A 20,548-nucleotide genomic window follows, 5' to 3' on the forward strand; every position below is an offset into this window, starting at 1 on the left:
GGCGTCATGCATAAGAATAGCCCATAGCCGTGGTATATGGGCCGTATACCACACTTCTTCGGGCCTTATTACTTAAATAAAACATAGACGCAGGACAGTAATATAAAAAGGAAGAAGAAAAAAACGAGATGGGGGGTATCAGAAAAAAAGGGGGGTTTCTATAGGTGACCATTTATAAATAAATGTTTCACCGTGAAGTCTTAAAGCATGAGTTATTCTTTCCATTTCACACATCTCTTTGATTTTAGACAACCACTGTTTGTGGGATGGAGGGCTGGATTGAAGACACTTTATTGTGATGATTTTCACAGCTGCAGAATTTATAACAAATAACTACTTTCCTGCCTATGATACCAGCAGCTATAACACCCAATACAGCAGTCTTAAATTCCGGTGGGATTTTTGCCTCAAAAACTTTGCACAGGTCCCTGTACACCAAGTCCCAGAAGTTGCTCAACCTTGGACAGGTGCAAAAATATATGATGGTGGTTACCTTTTTGTTCTCCCCACTACCTCGAGCACTCGCTGGTGGCGGTGATTCTGGCTTTTGCTGTAAGTTTGGGGGTTCAGAAGAATCTCGAAGTCACTTTCCACTTAAATTCTCTCCGAAAGTTAGAATTTGTCACTTTGTGTGCTTCAGTACATATTACTCACCATTCTTGATCTGAGATAAGCTCCGGTATTTCTGTCTCTCATGTATTTTTCAAGTACAAAGAGTCACAATCATCCATTGAAACAAGGTTCAGGTACGAAAGGGAGATTCTGTTGGTGACACGCTCTTGATTTTGAGACCTCATCAGGAACAGTTCGAGTGTTTTCAGGTACTGGATGATAGCCTAATCTTTATGCTTCTCTAGAAAGTGTCTGGTTTGTTAGAATCTATAAGAATCTGTCCTAGTTAGGCCGAACTCTTCTGTAAACTGCTGGAATGACTTTAATTGGTCTCTATGGAAAAGTTGGTGTATGAAAGAAGTTAAATGCAGACCACCCTTTAAAACCTGATTCCATCAGAGACGGTCCAAGGCCCTGAATAAAAACCATAGAGCTAAGTTTTGAGACTGACGTGTGTATATGGAATGTTTTCTGAACTGTTCTCCAAATCTTAATTGTGAAGTGAGGCCAGGTGCTTATCTCATGTTAACTGATATCAAATCAGAAAATGGTAGCGCTGCCAGGGGTATTGAAGTACAAAAGGACTTCTCCATGTTGAGCCATCACGACCCACTTTCATCAACAAGTGTAACGGGCTTCTTCCATCTCTTCATCCGAAGAGGAGTAACAAGGATTGGACCAAAGTGCAGCGCGGCTAGTGTTCAACATGTTTAATAAAATAACAAGTGAAACACTACAAACATACAAAATAACAAAATGTGCAGAAACCGAGACAGACCTATCTGGTGCAGACAATCACAGTGACAGGTAACAAACACCCACAAAATCCCAACACAAAATCAGAGACAACGACTACAAAATCAGAGACAACGACTACCATCTGCCTCTGATTGAGAACCTACACTAGGCTGACATAGAAACAGACAAACTAGACACACAACATAGAATTCCCACCCAGCTCACGTCCTGACCAACTAAACACATACAAAACAACAGAAAACAGGTCAGGAACGTGACAACAAGCCAGGTAGTCAATGGTTTAAGTTGAGCTGCCCAGTAGTATAAGTTCAGGTTGGGCACAGCTAGGCCATCTGACTCTTCAGAGAGTTGAAGTGTTTTCAATCGCACTCTTGGACATTTTCCTCACCAAATAAAACGGGAGATAACCTGTTGGGGATGGGGGCGCTGTTTAGACTATTTATGCTAATGTGGCTAATTTTTTAAACGGCTTCCCACAAAATCCTTGATCGTACAATATGCATATTATTATTATTATTGGATAGAAAACAGTCTATAGTTTCTATAGGAGTTGAAATTTTGTCTCTAAGTGGAACAGAGCCCATTCTACAGCAATTTCCCTGACATGGAGTCAGATTTGAGAAATGTTGGCCACTTTTCTGAAGTCAGTTAAAAGGGCACTGTCGTTGCTATGACTATACGGACACTTCTTACGTCTTCCCCTGGATGCCTTTACGTGATGACGATTCCAACGGGCTCGATTGCGCGTTCACAGGCCCTACAAATGAAAAAACTCTGAAGCTAGTCATTCTTTGGGAGCTGCGTAACGCGCGTGGAAGACACCGACCCTCTCCTGTTCCAAGCGTTAGTTTAGCCTGTTATGTTTCTCCGGTCATCTTTTCACTCGTTATAGGAGTTACAAACATCATAAAGTAGTTAATTTAAAGCGTTTTATAGCAATTTATATCCGTTTAGTGCGATTTTGGGACATTTATTTTTGCAACGATGTGAAAAGTTGGGCATGCTTTTCAGTTCATCCCGAACTCAGTTGACATTTCCACATGGCAAGAGGACAGCTTTCCACCAAAAGACGATTTCTCCCAAGAAAGGATCCTTTGCCCAAGATACTGATGGAAGAACAGCTCAAGGTAGGACATTTTTATTATGATAAATCGTGTTTCTGTCGAAACATTTTAGTGGCTTAGGACGCCATGTTTTTTGACGTAGCTTCGCTTGGCGCAAACTGTATTGAAAAGTAAGGATAAATTAAAAAATGTAATAACGCAATTGTATTAAGAATTAAATTGTCTATCAATCCCTGTCCACCCTATATTTTTTAGTCACGTTTTATGAGTATTTATGTATAAGAGTAGATCACTGTCTAAGTGGCGCAAGGACATTTTCTGACCAGCTGAGCTACATTTCACATTGTCTAACCATGATTTTGGTGGCTAAATATAAACATTTTCGATCAAACTGTATATGCATGTTGTAATGTGATGTTACAGGAGTGTCATCGGAAGAATTCTGAGAAGGTTAGTGAAAAAATTAATATCTTTTGGCGATGTTGACTTTTATCGCTCACTTTGGCTAGAATCAATGCTGGGCTGCTAATTGCTATGTGCTAAGCTAATATAACGATTTATTGTGTTTTCGCTGTAAGACACTTAGAAAATCTGAAATATTGTCTGTATTCACAGGATCTGTGTCTTTCGATTCGTGTATGCTGTGTATTTTTACGAAATGTTTGATGATTAGTAGTTAGGTAAACACGTTGCTCATTGTAATTATTCTAGTCCATTTGTGATGGTGGGTGCAATTGTAAACTATGCCATCTACCTGAAATATGCACTTTTTTCTAACAAAACCTATCCCATACCATAAATATGTTATCAGACTGTCATCTAATGAGTTTTTTTGTTGGTTAGGGGCTATAAATATCTTAGTTTAGCCGAATTGGTGATGGCTACTGGTGTTGGTGGACAAATAAAAGATGGTGGATTATGCTAATGTGTTTTTAGGTAATAGATGTACATCTTTACATATTGTGTCTTCCCTGTAAAACATTTTAAAAATCGGAAATGTTGACTGGATTCATAAGATCTGTGTCTTTCATTAGCTGTATTGGACTTTAATGTGTGAAAGTTAAATATTTTAAAAAAATATTTCTTTTGAATTTCGCGGCACTGGTTTTTCAGTGGGGGGGGGGGGGGGGGTGCCGCTAGCGCCACGCTGATCCTAGACAGGATAAATCAGTTCAGTAGGTCAAAAGTTGAGGTAGCTATAGGTATATGTAACATCTGAAATGGGTACAGTAATCTTGGCAGGATGTTCATTTGGACTGATTCTACTCTCTCCATTAGAAAGAGAGGCAGAATGTTCCGTCTGTCCATATCCGCTCTTGTTCTATTGATAAGTTTAATATCATTTATCTAGATCAGCAGGCATGGTAATTCATAAATATTTAATACCACAGTCTGGCCATTTAAAGGACAGCAAGGCCTTTGCTTGCTGTGAAATTTCACCTCCTATTTTCTATTTTCTGTTTTGTCAACATTGGCTTTGTACCCTGAGTAATGACCAAACAATCTAATAATCTTCATGAGACATGGGATAGATGCCTGTGGCTCAGATGAATAGAGGAGAACGTCATCTTCATATAGTGAAACCTTATGTTCTTCTCCACCGATGTCACGATCGTGTGGCGGATTGACGGACCAAAATGCAGCAGTTGGAAAATAAGCCATCTTCTTTTATTAACACCAACGAAGATGAACACGACACAAAAACACTTTACAAACTAACAAAACGACCGTGAAGCTACAAACGTTGTGCACATACATACAGGCTACAAACGTTCTACATAGACAATTACCCACAACCAATGAGAGCCTATGGCTACCCTAAATAAGGCTCCCAATCAGAGACAACCGAAATCAGCTGTCTCTAATTGGGAACTCATTCAGGTAACCATAGACTCTCCTAGATAACTAACCAACATAGACAACGCTAGACATCTACACAAAACCATATACTACACCCCATAACCCCTTTACCAAATAAACACCCAAAACCAACAAAACATAAACATTCCCCATGTCACACCCTGACCTAACTAAAATAATAAAGAAAACAAAGAATAATAAGGCCAGGGCGTGACATAACCCCCCCCTTGAGGCGCGAACTCCGGGCGCACCATACACAGTCTAGGGGAGGGTCTGGGTGGGCTCCCCTCCACGGTGGCGGCTCCGGCTCTGGTCGTAGTCCCCACGTCACCACAGTACCTAACCACCTCCTAGGCTTCCTCCAAACGACCCCCCTCCACATTAACCCCATTGCATTAAGGGGGAGTTCCGGACTAAGGGACAGCTCCGGACTAAGGACCAGTACCAGGGTAAGGGGCAGTACCAGGGTCAGGGGCAGTACCAGGATAAGGGGCAGCACCAGGGTAAGGGGCAGCACCAGGGTAAGGGGCAGCACCAGGGTAAGGGGCAGCTCCGTACTGAGGGACTGCAGCTCCGGACTGAGGGACGGCCCATGGCTGGCTGACAGATCTGGCTGCTCATGGCTGGCTAACTGATCTGGCTGCTCATGGCTGGCTGACGGATCTGGCTGCTCATGGCTGGCTGACGGATCTGGCTGCTCATGGCTGGCTGACGGATCTGGCTGCTCATGGCTGGCTGACGGATCTGGCTGCTCATGGCTAGCTGACGGATCTGGCTGCTCATGGCTAGCTGACGGATCTGGCTGCTCATGGCTAGCTGACGGATCTGGCTGCTCATGGCTAGCTGACGGATCTGGCTGCTCATGGCTAGCTGACGGATCTGGCTGCTCATGGCTAGCTGACGGATCTGGCTGCTCATGGCTAGCTGACGGATCTGGCTGCTCATGGCTAGCTGACGGATCTGGCTGATCCTGTCTGGCTGACGGATCTGGCTGATCCTGTCTGGTTGGCGGATCTGGCGGATCCTGTCTGGTTGGCGGCTCTGGCGGATCCTGTCTGGTTGGCGGCTCTGGCGGATCCTGTCTGGCTGGCGGCTCTAGCGGCTCCTGTCTGGCGGGCGGCTCTAGCGGCTCCTGTCTGGCGGGCGGCTCTAGCGGCTCCTGTCTGGCGGGCGGCTCTAGCGGCTCCTGTCTGGCGGGCGGCTCAGTGGGCTCATGGCAGACGGGCGGCTCAGTGGGCTCATGGCAGACGGGCGGCTCAGTGGGCTCATGGCAGACGGGCGGCTTTGCAGGCTCATGGCAGACGGGCGGCTTTGCAGGCTCATGGCAGACGGGCGGCTTTGCAGGCTCATGGCAGACGGATGGCTCAGATGGCGCTGGGGAGACGGATGGCTCAGATGGCGCTGGGGAGACGGATGGCTCAGATGGCGCTTGGCAGACGGGCAGTTCAGTCATTGCTGTGCAGACGGCAGACTCCTGCCGGCTGAGGCGCACTGTAGGCCTGGTGCGTGGTGCCGGGACTGGTGGCACCGGGCTGGGGACACGCATCTCAGGGCTAGTGCGGGGAGCAGCAACAGGACGCACAGGACTCTGGGGACACACAGGAGGCTTGGTGCGTGGTTTAGACACTGGTGGTAAAGGGCTGGAGACACGCACCATATAGCTAGTGCGTGGAGGAGGCACTGGTGGTACTGGGTTGGGGCGGGGAGGTGGCGCCGGAAATACCAGACCGTGCAGGCGTACTGGCTCCCTTGAACGCCGAGCCTGCCCAACCTTACCTGGTTCTATGCTCCCCGTCGCCTGACCAGTGCGGGGAGGTGGAATAACCCGCACCGGCCTATGTAGGCGAACCGGGGACACCATGCGTAAGGCTGGTGCCATGTACGCCGGCCCGAGGAGACGCACTGGTGACCAGATGCGTTGGGCCGGCTTCATGACATACGGCTCAACGCTCAGTCTAGCCCGGCCGATACGTGGAGCTGAAATGTACCGCACCGGGCTATGCACGCGTACAGGAGACACCGTGCGCTCTACTGCGTAACACGATGTCTGCCCGTACTCTCGCTCTCCACGGTAAGTACAGGGAGTAGGCGCAGGTTTCCTACCTGACTTCGCCACACTCCCTTTAAGGCCCCCCCCCCAAGAAATTTTTGGGTTGTACTCACGGGTTTCCAGCCTTGTCTCCGTGCTGCCTCCTCATATCGCCTCCTCTCGGCTTTAGCTGCCTCCAGCTCTTCACGAGGAAGGCGATATTCTCCCGGTTGAACCCACGGCCCCTTACCATCCAGTATCTCCTCCCATGTCCATGAATCCTGTGTAGGTAGGTCCCGTTGCCGCTTTCCATGCCGCTTGGTCCTATGGTGGGTAATTCTGTCACGATCGTGTGGCGGATTGACGGACCAAAATGCAGCAGTTGGAAAATAAGCCATCTTCTTTTATTAACACCAACGAAGATGAACACGACACAAAAACACTTTACAAACTAACAAAACGACCGTGAAGCTACAAACGTTGTGCACATACATACAGGCTACAAACGTTCTACATAGACAATTACCCACAACCAATGAGAGCCTATGGCTACCCTAAATAAGGCTCCCAATCAGAGACAACCGAAATCAGCTGTCTCTAATTGGGAACTCATTCAGGTAACCATAGACTCTCCTAGATAACTAACCAACATAGACAACGCTAGACATCTACACAAAACCATATACTACACCCCATAACCCCTTTACCAAATAAACACCCAAAACCAACAAAACATAAACATTCCCCATGTCACACCCTGACCTAACTAAAATAATAAAGAAAACAAAGAATAATAAGGCCAGGGCGTGACAACCGATCTAAATACCTTTAATATTCTCTTCATCCCTTATCAGGTTGGATCTGTTTGATACATACTGTTCCATTTATTCCAGTCCAGCCATTACAATGAACCCCTCCTCCTATAGCTCCTTCCACCAGCCTCCACTGGTAGGTGTGTGTATATGTTTACCTATACTTGTGGGGACCAGAAATTCCAAAAAGAATAGTAAACACATTTTTGGGGTACCAACTGGGGACATTTTGTTAGTCCCCACAAGGGATAATGCTCTTTCTTGGGGGTCTAGGGTTAAGGTTAGAATTAATGTTCGGGTTAGAATTAGGGTTAGGGTTAAGGGTTAAAGGTGTTGGGTTTATTATGGTTTTGTTTTAACCCTATCCCAAACCTTAACCCTTAACTTTACCATTCAGAATGAATGCCTAAACTTTATGTTTTAAGCCTGTCCAAAACCTTAACCCTTAACCTAAAACATGTGGTATTTGGTGGATGAACTCTCTTGTCTTCTCCGGTGTCCTGTGTGAATTTAAGTATGCTCCCTCTAACTCCCTCTCTTTCTCTTTTTTCTCGGAAGACCTGAGCCCCAGGACCATGCCTCAGGACTACCTGGCCTGATGACTCCTTGCTGTCCCTTGTCCACCTGGTTGTGCTGCTGCTCCAGTTTCAACTGAATGTGATGAAACTTCAGGACATCAGTGTTGTCTAAATTCCCTCTACTCTACCGAATACAGCCCCATGGGAACATGGTGAAACAACACTGAGGGAACAGTCAGAAATTCGCAAGACCTCAGAAAACACACACATCAGCGTCTGTACACACACAGACACAGACACACACACACACACACACACACACACACACACACACACACACACACACACACACACACACACACACAGCTATTCTGGTGTGATAATGTGATCTAGAATTTGTAAGAAGTGGAGTTAGAAGTATGGGTTTTTCTCAGGGTGACAGAAAGTTACTGTTGCAACATGGGAACTTACTTCACAGATTACTGCACAACATGTGGTGATCTGTTTTATTCTAAGGAACCTCAGATGTGTACATAATAAAGGGTTAGGTTGATGAATTACACTGTCAATAGTCATGCTGTGCGTGAGGCACATATACATGAGCAACGTCCACAAACGTACTGCAAAGTAAACATCTGAACTGTGTTATTCAGGACAGAGTTTGTAAGGTCACATATGTGTCAAGGAGAACAGAAGGAGACATTTATTTTATTATTGCATATGTTATATATTATAAAAGTGATATAACACCATATTACTTATTGTCCTTGATCATTGTCACTTATAAAACGGATAGTTTGGATCCAGGACGCTGAAACATATTTCAAATCTCATTTGATAACCAAATTACAGCTGATAGTATAAATAGTTTGAAAACCAGTCACATAACACAGTCAGTCATAATTGTGACCTGGCCCCTCTTCTGGGGCTGTCCAAGCATAGTTGGCCAGCACAGGGATCTTGTGATGTAAGATATTCATTTGCTGTGATCCACTGGGTCCAAACCTGCTGGCCACTGATATGTTTTCTGTCTGTACTTCCAGTTGAACTCTCCTCAGCTCATTTCTTCATTCAGAATACTGTTCAGAGAGTCTATACACACTGAAGTTCAGCTCTCACAATTATTCCCTCCATCTCCTCCTGCCTTTTTAGAAAACAACTCCTCCCATTTCCTCCTCTCTCTTTCTTTCTATACTTGGACCACACGTGTAAATAGTCTGTTTTAGTCCCTCTTTTACCCACTTGTTCTGACATAGTGTCTGTCTGAGTGAGACACCAAGCTTTGTAGCAGGTAGACAGTGGGTATGAAGTGTGTGTGTGTGTGTGTGTGCGTGCGTATGGGAGACATGACTCCTCACCAGATGCACACAGTACAATGCAGCCTTGTTACCAGGGGACTAAACTCAGGGGAAATCTCCATAGTTGTTACTGCCGGGCCTCTGACCACTGCTGCTGCTACTGCTTCTACTACTACTATATCACACACACACACAGGCTAGAGACCTTTCAGAGAGCTCACAGGAAATGTAAATCTTTTTTTGCGGGCAACTGGGGACCAGGGTCCGCTATGAGAACACGCTTTTGAAAGGAGAAACTGTGTCCTTCTATCTCTCTCTGTCTCACATGTTCACTGGAAAATACTCACTCCTACCGCTCTTCTCATATAAAACATTGATTCACTGTGTTGGAACAGTCTGAAGCTGTGCCCAATATTATTATTCTCATTCTGAACCAGAGTCTCGCTGACTGGACAGTATGAAAGCTCACATCCCTACTGGACAGTATGAAAGATCACATCCCTACTGGACAGTATGAAAGCTCACATCCCTACTGGACAGTATGAAAGTTCACATCCCTACTGGACAGTATGAAAGCTCACATCCCTACTGGACAGTATGAAAGCTCACATCCCTACTGGACAGTATGAACGCTCACATCCCTACTGGACAGTATGAACGCTCACATCCCTACTGGACAGTATGAACGCTCACATCCCTACTGGACAGTATGAAAGCTCACATCCCTACTGGACAGTATGAACGCTCACATCCCTACTGGACAGTATGAAAGCTCACATCCCTACTGGACAGTATGAATGCTCACATCCCTACTGGACAGTATGAAAGCTCACATCCCTACTGGACAGTATGAACGCTCACATCCCTACTGGACAGTATGAACGCTCACATCCCTACTGGACAGTATGAACGCTCACATCCCTACTGGACAGTATGAAAGATCACATCCCTACTGGACAGTATGAAAGATCACATCCCTACTGGACAGTATGAACGCTCACATCCCTACTGGACAGTATGAAAGCTCACATCCCTACTGGACAGTCTGAACACTCACATCCCTACTGGACAGTATGAACGCTCACATCCCTACTGGACAGTATGAAAGCTCACATCCCTACTGGACAGTATGAACGCTCACATCCCTACTGGACAGTATGAAAGCTCACATCCCTACTGGACAGTATGAAAGCTCACATCCCTACTGGACAGTATGAAGCTCACATCCCTACTGGACAGTATGAAAGCTCACATCCCTACTGGACAGTATGAACGCTCACATCCCTACTGGACAGTATGAACGCTCACATCCCTACTGGACAGTATGAAAGCTCACATCCCTACTGGACAGTATGAACGCTCACATCCCTACTGGACAGTATGAAAGCTCACATCCCTACTGGACAGTATGAATGCTCACATCCCTACTGGACAGTATGAAAGCTCACATCCCTACTGGACAGTATGAACGCTCACATCCCTACTGGACAGTATGAACGCTCACATCCCTACTGGACAGTATGAACGCTCACATCCCTACTGGACAGTATGAACGCTCACATCCCTACTGGACAGTATGAAAGATCACATCCCTACTGGACAGTATGAAAGATCACATCCCTACTGGACAGTATGAACGCTCACATCCCTACTGGACAGTATGAAAGCTCACATCCCTACTGGACAGTCTGAACACTCACATCCCTACTGGACAGTATGAACGCTCACATCCCTACTGGACAGTATGAAAGCTCACATCCCTACTGGACAGTATGAACGCTCACATCCCTACTGGACAGTATGAAAGCTCACATCCCTACTGGACAGTATGAAAGCTCACATCCCTACTGGACAGTATGAAGCTCACATCCCTACTGGACAGTATGAAAGCTCACATCCCTACTGGACAGTCTGAACGCTCACATCCCTACTGGACAGTATGAACGCTCACATCCCTACTGGACAGTATGAATGCTCACATCCCAACTGAACAGTATGAAAGATCACATCCCTACTGGACAGTATGAAAGATCACATCCCTACTGGACAGTATGAAAGCTCACATCCCTACTGGACAGTATGAAAGCTCACATCCCTACTGGACAGTATGAAAGCTCACATCCCTACTGGACAGTATGACCGCTCACATCCCTACTGGACAGTATGAAGCTCACATCCCTACTGGACAGTATGAACGCTCACATCCCTACTGGACAGTATGAAAGCTCACATCCCTACTGGACAGTATGAAGCTCACATCCCTACTGGACAGTATGAACGCTCACATCCCTACTGGAAAGTATGAAAGATCACATCCCTACTGGACAGTATGAACGCTCACATCCCTACTGGACAGTATGAAAGATCACATCCCTACTGGACAGTATGAACGCTCACATCCCTACTGGACAGTATGAAAGCTCACATCCCTACTGGACAGTATGAACGCTCACATCCCTACTGGACATTATGTGAGCTCACATCCCTACTGGACAGTATGAACACTCACATCCCTACTGGACAGTATGAAAGATCACATCCCTACTGGACAGTATGAAAGATCACATCCCTACTGGACAGTATGAACGCTCACATCCCTACTGGACAGTATGAAAGCTCACATCCCTACTGGAAAGTATGAAAGATCACATCCCTACTGGACAGTATGAACGCTCACATCCCTACTGGAGAGTATGAAAGATCACATCCCTACTGGACAGTATGAACGCTCACATCCCTACTGGACAGTATGAAAGCTCACATCCCTACTGGACAGTATGAACGCTCACATCCCTACTGGACATTATGTGAGCTCACATCCCTACTGGACAGTATGAAAGCTCACATCCCTACTGGACAGTATGAACGCTCACATCCCTACTGGACAGTATGAAAGCTCACATCCCTACTGGACAGTATGAAAGCTCACATCCCTACTGGACAGTATGAAAGCTCACATCCCTACTGGACAGTATGAACGCTCACATCCCTACTGGACAGTATGAAAGCTCACATCCCTACTGGACAGTATGAAAGCTCACATCCATACAAGGCCTTGTAGACCCAGCAAAAGGGAGGGTTAACTCTAGCGTAACCTTTCTTCTACCCAATCATCTGATCTGTGTAGTTTACCTTAGTAGATCAATAGTAGATCAATGTAGTTACCTTCCAATGGTAATATAATATAGGTCAGACGATGCCACCACATAGACAGGGTGGGTCACATTCAATGATTGAAGGTACAAACACACCTTCACACCTGCCTGGCATAGGTGAGGGTAGACACCTTATGTGAGTAAGTGTGTCAGTTGACCATTAATGTGGATGAACGGCGACTGTGTGTGTGTGTGTGTGTGTGTGTGTGTGTGTGTGTGTGTGTGTGTGTGTGGGTGGGTGGGTGGGTGGGTGGGTGGGTGGGTGGGTGTATGTGTGTGAAGGTGCAGGTCACTCATGGGAGAAATGGGTCATATGTTGATCCTGTTGCTGGGTAAATGGTAACTGGGGATACTGGTCTCTGTCCACCAACCCCATTCCATCTGTCACTGGGGAGTGAAGTGGAGCAGAGAGAACGAGAGGCTGGGGGCAGCCTGGATCATGAGTCTGACTGGTTTCTCATGGTACTGAGGTCAGACAGGCTGAAGGAGTCTGAAGCTGTAATGCTCAGATACAGCAGTGAGAGAGAAGATACTAGACTGTAGTTAGCCTACTGGAACAGTAGTGTTGGAACGTAGTTTCACACAGCCATCCTGAGTCGTGCCCGTCAATGGGATGTGAGTGAACTCACGTCCACCTACATGACCCCACCCTCCTTCTAATCCTCTGCCTCTCTCCCTCTCTATTTCTCTCTTTCCTCATCCTCACTATTGACCCTGACCCATTCAGGGGTACGTGAGCCTTCACCGTGACTTTATAATTGATCCCAGAGAGCGATGTAATGTGATGTGTGGAGGCTCACATGCCCCTGAGTGGGTCAGGCTCAATAGTGGAGAGGGAGGGAGAGGAGAGGAGATGTAAAATGAAAATGATTGAGGCTGAAAAGTCTGAAAAGGGGATTGGTGGAGACTAGAGTGTATTTCCTGGAGAGGAAAGGAACATGCACACTCACATGCACACACAGGGTGATGCCATCTGTACCAGTGCCAGTTGGCATTGCTGTGTCCTCCACAGCAATCCTAGTAGCCCTCAGCAAGCTTTAACCCATTTACTGTAGTCAGGGAGGCCCAGATTATACCTCCATTTTATAACCCCCCTTAAGCTTGTACACTAAATATGTCAGACCGACTGTACTCTAACTTCCCCTCGACAACAATCCTTCCCAGCCCATCTGACAGTTTCAGCTGGGTCATCATGGCTAGAGGCTGTCCTATCTTGAAACACTGCCTTTTGTTTCTTTAGTGGAAATACCAAAACAGTCACAGGAAATACTGAAACAGTTGGAACCAATTCTTATACAACAGAACAGCTTGTCTATCTATCTGCCTATTCGTCTGTCTTTTCCTGACTCCAGTATTGTCCAATGAGGGAAAAATACAGTGACACCAGAAAGAGACAAGCCCTCGGTTTGCAATTAAACAGCCTATTCTTAGGGCCCCTCGAGTGGCGCAGCGGTCTAAGGCACTGCATCGCCATGCTTGAGGCATCACTACAGACCCAGGTTTGATCCCAGGTTATGTCACAGCCAGCCGTGACCGGGAGACCCATGAGGTGGTGTACAATTGACCCAGCATCGTCCGGGTTAGGGGAGGGTTTGGCTGGCGGGGATTTCCTGTTTCAGTATTTCCATTAATTCTGAAAAATTCCCCATCAATGACCCCCAGACAAGAGAGAGGGATGAAAAGAGGAGTGGCTCTTTTGAAATGTCTCTCATTTCATTTCCTTTTAGGGTTACAAGGGTAGGCCGTCATTGTAAATAAGAATTTGTTCTTAACTGACTTGCCTAGTTAAATAAAGGTTTAAATAAAAAAACTTTTACAGACAGTTACAGGCGGCGCACAATTGGCCCAGCGTTGTCCGGGTTAGGGGAGGGCAGGGACTTTCCTTGTACAATTGCCCTCTAGCAACTCCTTGTGGCGAGCCGGGCACCTGCAAGCTGACTTCGGTCACCGGCTTGACGGTGTTTCCTCCGACACATTGGTTAGGCTGTAACTACCAATTGGATATCACAAAATTGGGGAGAAAAAGGGGTAAAAAATATATAAATGTATAAATTAAACCAGCCTATTCTTTCTTCGTTAGGGTAGTAAAAGGTCCATTCTGTCAGCTCTGCTGTATTCAAGCCCCAGTGAATGAATACTCCCCCACTGGGCACAGACATTCCACGTTAGTTCAATGCAATTTCATTGAAATTAGGTGGAAACAACATTGACTCAACCAGTGTGTGCACAGTGGGCCCATTCCGTTCACTCTGAAAATCTCCCCGTCAATGACCTCCAGACAAAGAGGGATGGAATCTCCCTGTTAATGACCCCCAGACAAAGAGAGAGGGATGGAATCTCCCCGTCAATGAGCCCCAGACAAAGGGAGAGGGATGGAATCTCCCCGTCAATGACCCCCAGACAAAGAGAGAGGGATGGAATCTCCCCGTCAATGACCCCAAGACAAAGGGAGAGGGATGGAATCTCCCCATCAATGACCCCCAGACAAAGGGAGAGGGATGGAATCTCCATGTCAATGACCCCAAGACAAAGGGAGAGGGATGGAATTTCCCCGTCAATGACCCCCAGACAAAGGGAGAGGGATGGAATCTCCATGTCAATGACCCCCAGACAAAGGGAGAGGGATGGAATCTCCCCGTCAATGACCCCCAGACAAAGGGAGAGGGAAGGAAAGAGGAGTGGCTCTGTGACTGTCTCTCGTTTAATTTCCTTTTAGGGTTACAGACAGTTACAGGCAGGTTTGACAAACACAGGCCTCGTAAGTGAGTGTGACAGTGAGTGTGTGTGAAGGTGTGTCTTGTGATTGATATAGCAGTAATAAAGCCATTTAGGACTGTTTACAACATAATGATTAATGGTCACAAGGTCGCATCATGATTACATTTTCCAGGTGTGTCTGTGTATGTGAGTGTATATGTACACGTACAGTGCCTTCAGAAAGTATTCACACCCCTTGAAAAGATGAATTGCTTTGCCACATTTTTTGCGGTACTACTTTAGTGCCTTGTTGCAAACAGGATGCACGTTTTGTAATATATTTTTATTCTGTACAGGCTTCCTTCCTTTCGCTCTGTCAATGAGGTTAGTACTGTGGAATAACTACAATGTTGTTGATCCATCCTCAGTTTTCTCCTATCACAGCCATTAAACTCTGTAACATGATGAAATCCCTGAGCGGTTTCCTTTCTCTGCGACCACTGAGTTAGGAAGGACGCCTGTAGCTTTGTATTGACTGGGTGTATTAATACACCATCCAAAGTGTAATTAATAACTTCACCATGCTCAAAGGGAAATTCAATGTCTTTTTTCCCCATCATCTACCAATAGTTGCCTTTCTCTGCGAGGCATTGGAAAACCTCCCTGGTCTTTGTGGTTGAATCTGTGTTTGAAATTCACTGCTCAACCGAGGGACCTAACAGATGTTGTATGTTTGGGATACAGAGATGTGGTAGTTCTTCAAAAATCATGTTAAAAACTATTATTGTCCATGCAACTTCTTACGTGACTAATTAGGCAAATCTTTGCCCCTGAACTTATTTAGTCTTAAAAAATGGGTTTAATACTTATTGATTCAAGACATTTCAGCTTTTCATGTTTTATTAATTTGTAAACATTTCGAAAAACATTATTCCACTTCGACATAATGGGTATTGTGTGTAGGCCAGTGACAAAAAAATATCTACATTTAATCAATTTGAAAATTCAGGCTGTAACACAACAATATGTGGATAAAGTCGAGGGGTTTGAATACTTTCTGAAGGCACTGTATGTGTGTGCATGCATGTGTATGTACAGTTGAAGTCGGAAGTTTACATACACTTACTTTGGAGTCATTAAAACTCATTTTTCAAACACTCCACAAATTTCTTGTTAACAAACTATAGTTTTGGCAAGTCGGTTAGGACATCTACTTTATTTATTTATTTCACTTATAGTTCACTGTATCACAATTCCAGTGGGTCAGAAGTTTACACACACTAAGTTGACTGTGCCTGAAAACAGCTTGGAAAATTACAGAAAATTATGTCATGGCTTTTAGAAGCTTCTGATAGGCTAATTGACATAATTTGAGTCAATTGGAGGTGTACCTGTGGATGTATTTCAAGGCCTACCTTCAAACTCAGTGCCTCTTTGCTTGACATCATAGGAAAATCAAAAGAAATCAGCCAAGACCTCAGAAAAATATTTGTAGACCTCCACAAGTCTGGTTCATCCTTAGAAGCAATTTCCAAATGCCTGAAGGTACCACATTCATCTGTACAAACAATAGTACGCAAGTATAAACACCATGGGACCACGCAGCCGTCATACCGCTCAGGAAGGAGAAGTGTTCTGTCTCCTAGAGATGAACGTACTTTGGTGCGAAAACTGCTAATCAATCCCATAACAACAGAACACAAGGACCTTGTGAAGATGCTGGAGAAAACAGGTACAACAGTGTCTATATCCACAGTAAAGCGAGTCCTATATCGACATAACCTGAAAGGCCGCTCAGCAAGGAAGAAGCCACTGCTCCAAAACCGCCATAAAAAAGCCAGACTGCAGGTTGCAACTGCACATGGGGACAAAGATTATACTTTTTGGAGAAATGTCCTCTGGTCTGATGAAACAAAAATAGAACTGTTTGGCCATTATGACCATCGTTATGTTTAGAGGGAAAAGGGGGAGGCTTGCATGCCGAAGAACACAATCCCAAACGTGAAGCACGGGGTGGCAGCATCATGTTGTGGGGGTGCTTTGCTGCAGGAGGGACTGGTGCACTTCACAAAATAGATGGCATCATGAGGTAGGAAAATTATGTGGATATATTGAAGCAACAACTCAAAACATCAGTCAGGAAGTTAAAGCTTGGTTGCAAATGGGTCTTCCAAATGGACAATGATGCCAAGCATACTTCCAAAGTTGTTTCAAAATGGCTTAAGGACTACAAAGTCAAGGTATTGGAGTGGCCATCACAAAGCCCAGACCTCAATCCTATAGAAAGTTTGTGAGCAGAACTGAAAAAGCGTGTGCGAACAAGGAGGCCTACAAACCTGACTCAATTACACCAGCTCTGTCAGGAGGAATAGGCCAAAATTCACCTAACTTATTGTGGGAAGCTTGTGGAAGGCTACCTGAAATGTTTGACCAAAGTTAAACAATTTAAAGGCAATGCTACCAAATACTAATGGAGTGTATGTAAACTTCTGACCCACTGGGAATGTGATGAAAGAAATAAAAGCTTAAATAAATCCTTCTCTCTACTATTATTCTGACATTTCCCATTCTTAAAACAAAGTGGTGATCCTAACTGACCTAAAACAGGGAATTTTTATTAGGATTAAATGTCAGGAATTGTGAAAAACTGAGTGTAAATGTATTTGGCTAAGGTGTATGTAAACTTCCGACTTCAACTGTATGTGTGTGATTATGATGGGTAGATCAAAGGGGTCAGATTAGACTGACAGGATTACTGTGTCCGTTTTATCAGACATAAGAAAACATGATCACATGATCTGTTTATGAGGAAGAGCTAATCACCTAGGTGAGGACAGAAAGCTGAGTCATGACGAGAGAGAGAGATAGCAAGTGAAATAAAAAAATTAAACGAATTTCCCCTGAACGAGGACATGACATATGAGCAGAAATGAAATGACTTAGCACTGCAACACTAGTTTCCCATACAGAACATGAGGCATAAGGCAGTGATTGGCATCAGTTAGTCAGTGCAGCATTAAGGATCTATTTGTGGAGTGCTGGCTTAGCAGATACGGTTACAGTTCACCCCATAACCTCATAATGACAAGGAGAAAACATATTTTTAGTAAATATGAGAGAGAGAGAGAGAGAGAGAGAGAGAGAGAGAGAGAGAGAGAGAGAGAGAGAGAGAAGAAAGCAAGTGAGACAACACATTAAAACTAATTTCCCTGAACGGGGACATGACAATGACACGAGAGGAAATTAAATGACATTACTTAGCGACATTACATTAGTATTCAGACCCTTTGCTATGAGACTTGAAATTGAGCTCAGGTGCATCCTGTTTCCGTTGATTCTACAACTTCACTGGAGTCCACCTGTGGTAAAATTCTATTGATTGGACATTATTTGGAAAGGAACACATCTGTCTATATAAGGTCCCACAGTTGACAGTGCATGTCAGAGCAAAAACCAAGCCACAAGGTCGAAGGAATTGTCTGTAGAGCTCCGAGACAGGATTGTGTCGAGGCACAGATCTGGGGAAGGTACCAAAAAAGTTCTGCAGCATTGAAGGTCCCCAAGAACACAATGGCCTCCATCATTCTTAAATGGAAGAAGTTTGGAACCACCAAGACTTCCTAGAGCTGAGCAATCAGTGGAGAAGGGCCTTGGTCAGAGAAGTGACCAAGAACCTGATGCTCACTCTGACAGAGCTTCAGTTTCTCTGGGGAGATGGGAGAACCTTCCAGAAGGACAACCATCTCTGCAGCACTCCTCAGTAAAAGGAACATGACAGCAGCCTTGGAGACTAGGACTCCAAGGACTCTCAGACCATGAGAAACATGATTCTCTGGTCTGATGAAACCAAGATTGAACTCTTTGGTCTGAATGCCAAGCGTCACGTCTGGAGGAAACCTGTCACCATTCCTACAGTGAAGCATGGTAGTGGCAGCATCATGCTGTGGGGTCGTTTTCAGCGGCAGGGACTGGGAAACTAGTCAGGATCGAGGGAAAGATGAACGGAGCAAAGTACAGAGAGATCCTTGATGAAAACCTGCTCCAGTGCTCATAACCTCAGACTGAGGCAACGGTTCACCTTCCAATGGGACAACGACCCTAAACACACAGTCAAGATAAAGCAGGAGTGGCTTCGGGACAAGTCTCTGAATGTCCTTGAGTGGCCCAGCCAGAGCCCGGACTTGAACCCGATCGAACATCTCTGAAGCAACCTGAAATTAGCTGTGCAGTGACGCTCTCCATCCAACCTGACAGAACTTGAAAGGATCTGCAGAGAAGAACGGGAGAAACTCCCCAAATACAGGTGTGCCAAGCTTGTAGAGTCATACACAAGTTGACTCCAGGCTGTAATGACTGCCAAAGGTGCTTCAACAAAGTAGTGAGTAAAGGGTCTGAATACTTATGTAAATGTGATATATCAGGGGTGTTTTTTTTTACACATTTGCAAAAATTTAAATAAAACAGTTTTTGCTTTGTCATTATGTGGTATGGTGTGTAGATTGATGAGGGAAATAACGATTGAATCAATTTTGAATAAGTCTGTAACTTTCCGAATGCATTGTAAACCAGACCCATGTTCCATTCATGTCTCTGACTGCAGCTTCTCATATCTCTCACAGAGAGGATCACATACACACATGCACGTACAGTCACGCATTCATGCATATACTGTACACACACATGCATGTACACGTGTGCACGCACTCATGCATGAACAAACACACTCACATACACAGGGAGAAAGCCGGTCTGCACCACCACATACAGAACATACAAACAAAGACAGAAACTTGGCCCAATAGCCTCCAGCCAAAACCAGGACTCATTCTTAACCTTTCACAAGCGAGAGTAGATAGTCTATGCAGGTATCTGTCACGTATAGAAACTTTATATCTGAGTCTATCAAACATTAGTTTAGCCTGAGCTGGGTATGCAAAATCCAATGCAAATTCAATCCAAATTCACTTTCCTGACATTTGCTTGTGTGTCTGCATGAGGTCATGTGACTGGGTCGAGACTGAGAGACAGAAGTGTACATGAGAGTAGTCACATACACTCTGGCCGCTGTAGACCACAACCCCAGCCAACGCAGCACAGGCCAACCACACCAGGCTGTGAATCAGACAGCAGCGCCTGCCAGGGTTGGCAAGTAGCAGAAGTGTACATTTGGCTGGAGTTGATTCACCGCAGCATGCACGCCACAGTTACCCCACGCTCCCTGCACAAACACCATCTGAATGAATTATACAACGACAACACAGCAACAACTATCCAGAGCAACATCTTTAACTCTGCCCAGACAACATCGTCTGACTATTTGCAAGACAAAAACCCCTCGACCTCGAGTTACATGTAACTGCAGTCATGTGGCCACTGTAAATAGTACTGTATTGCCATCTGAGCTAGAGTGCTGCTGACCTGCACTTGGTTTACACATCAACCCTCTGGCCTCTGCCATATCAACAGCACATGACATGGGCCTGATGGTGCAGCGGTTTTATGAACACTACTCTATCTAACCAGGTCAAAAGGTACTGGACCACCACATAGAAATAGGTTGTGTCCCAAATGGCACTCTATTCCCTACATAGTACACTTATTTTGAGCCCTATGGGCCTTGGTCAAAAGTAACAGGCTATAGGGAATAGGTTGTCATTTGGTATGCAGCCGTAGAATAGATAGAGAAAGTTGCTTGTACCAGATATGAAGAGGGAGACTGCTATCACTTTCTCTTGCTTTCCAAT

Source organism: Salvelinus fontinalis, chromosome 39 (genome assembly GCF_029448725.1).
Source record: "Salvelinus fontinalis isolate EN_2023a chromosome 39, ASM2944872v1, whole genome shotgun sequence".
Classification (NCBI taxonomy): domain Eukaryota; kingdom Metazoa; phylum Chordata; class Actinopteri; order Salmoniformes; family Salmonidae; genus Salvelinus; species Salvelinus fontinalis.